The sequence below is a fragment of the Argentina silus genome (assembly GCF_951799395.1).
Source record: "Argentina silus genome assembly, chromosome: 8".
In the NCBI taxonomy this organism is placed as follows: domain Eukaryota; kingdom Metazoa; phylum Chordata; class Actinopteri; order Argentiniformes; family Argentinidae; genus Argentina; species Argentina silus.
In genome coordinates this window covers 15,151,645-15,154,144 of record NC_139662.1, presented here as the reverse complement: position 1 = coordinate 15,154,144, position 2,500 = coordinate 15,151,645, and the positions used below count along the sequence as shown (strand labels likewise).

Genomic DNA, 2,500 nt, shown 5'->3' with positions numbered 1-2,500 from the left:
GAAATGCATATTGAATTGTATTGTTTTCTGTCTTGAATTCTACACCTGAATTGTGCAACAGCACTTGGAAGTTGTGCCGATATCTAAAGTTCACAAAGTCAACACTCCGATGCAGCAATAACTGAATAATGTTAATGTTGAATTCTGACTCAAAAAGGATGTTTATTGAAACCTGTCCTCTGTAGTAGTAGTACATCAGCTCTGAGTCCTCGTTCACCTCCAGCCCCCTCCACAGTCCCACCTGTAGGGCAGAGCTGCCACCCAGTGGCTACTGATAGGTAATGCACCCTGGGGTCAGAGACGAGGAGGGTGGATATACAGGCAACCCAGGACAAGAACACAACAATGAAACATGGGCGTACAGACTGGGATCACGGCTGAGACTACAGTGTTGTAGTTCAAAGGAGATGTATTCTGGTTACAGTACCAGGACTGGTCTGTACTGGTTATCGGAAGATGATGGACTTGTGTGTTACCTTACAATCTCCCATTTTTGTGTCTGTGTGGGTAGGAAATAGGGTCGTGTGTGTGTATGTGTCTACGTTGGTACTACTGTCTGTTTAGTACAGTGACAGTGTCTGCATGCTGGGAATTATACAATTATACAATACAATCCTTGTTATTAGTGTTCCTTTGATGATGTTTCGTTGATGATGATGTCTTGTTGCTATTGTCCACCATCAGTGTCAAACTGCCCACAAAGATACATTGTAATGTCTGTCTCCATCAAAGTAATATATGCATTTCAGTTGTGTTACTTTTCATTTTCTTTCAATCATTTTTTTGCTAATGTTGACAGATATATTTCCACACGAATAGATAATTCCTAGGCTTAGATGTTTTGTACGATTTAGAATGCTGTTTGTTCAGAATGCCATGTGCGAATAGCTATACAGTCACAATAATGTAAATACTATTGTTCAACCTTCAACATTACAAATGTATATTGAAGGTGGTTTGATTTGAGTTCAGAAACAGTTGTTCAGAAATGCCCGTCGTATGTAAATATAAACATTGTGGGCTCTGTTTTAATGGCATTAAAACCAGCCAGCGCAAACGCGGGCGCTGCAGCTTATAGGCGGTGTCTGAAATATTCTTGCTATTTTCAAAGGCCAGAATTTTTCAGCGCAATTGATGGCACCTGCTCATTGTCGTGAAAAACGACTCCTTTACCGCTAACTCCTCCATTGCCAATACGCCTGCATTTAAACTTGCGTCCGTTTTGCGCCGGCTAAAAATAGAGCTCTGTATGTCTTCAAACACGTACAGTATTTGCTACTGTAATATGTCAGAAGTAGAGGTTTACCTTTTCTATACGGTCAATGTCATCATTTTGTGATGTGTCATGAATGTTAACAGTTTATCAATAGTTATCTGTTAGTGATCCTCTATGTCAAACGGATCAAATGTTTAACAGTCTCGTTTATTCTATTCTATTCTATCCGATGTACAGAATAATAGAAACAAAACAAAGACAACTAATATGAATGACTCAAGTTTGCCATATTGGATGTTATCTTTCATCTTGATTGTATTATTGATCATTACTAATGCAGAATGTGGAATGGAACACTTCAAACTAAATTGTAAATTGATTGTACAGCCGAAGCGAATGTCATATTTACGGTCATTTGAACATGTACTCGAGAGATGCTCAATTAATTTCACTGGGAGGGGGAAAAAACATTTAACTCATTTAGTGCCGAGGGTGAATAAAATCAACCACATTTGTGCCAAGGGTGACTTTATTCAGCAAAAATGCATAAATTATTATTCATTTTGTAGCCAATCAAAGTATTGTTGCTAGATAAATACCACATAAAACACTTGGCACTCTAGAATGTGAGTGTTCCGGAATTCTTTGGCAGTTAGTGAGTTAAACAAGTCGATCCATGTCTGTTGGCTGTCTGGTCCTAGTGTTGACATCCACACAGATATGCATTTACATGCAACTCCACTCCAGTTGTCTTCAGATACCAGACTCAACTGTATGTGGATGGATGCATCAGGTGATATTAAAGCACTTTAAAACCATCCTTTGTGTTTGTGATCTGTACTTTTCAGTTATCATGACTCATCCTCAGAACCCTTATTCACACTACAGAGCCGAACTGAGCTGAACCGAGCTGAGCTATACTGGGCTGGTCTGGTTACACACGCTGAAAAGGAAAGAATCTGAGCCAGTGGTTGGTTCGAGGCGGCTCTGTAGTATGTAAAACCCAGTATGGTTTGGGTCGGCTCTGTAGTATGTAAAACCCAGTATGGTTTGGGTCGGCTCTGTAGTATGTAACACCCAGTATGGTTTGGGTCGGCCCTGTAGTGTGTAAAGCCCTTATACCTACTTTACTGGCCAGTTCTTAGAAGCTCTCTGGTTTTACTCAATGGATCATGTCGCATCTGGTGGTCATGAAGAGGTACTACCATCGTGTCACTATAAATAGTCGTTGGGTACCTGTCTTGCACCCTTGTACAACACACCATCCATCTACACAGCGAGCTT

At 40.4% G+C, this 2,500-nt stretch overlaps 1 protein-coding gene across 1 annotated transcript in view; it reads right to left on the bottom strand.

Moving 5' to 3' along the window:
* Window positions 1-2,500, bottom strand: part of hdac7a (histone deacetylase 7a) — a 532,558-nt gene that overhangs the window by 43,295 nt on the left and 486,763 nt on the right. The gene's annotated exons all lie outside the window — the stretch shown is intronic.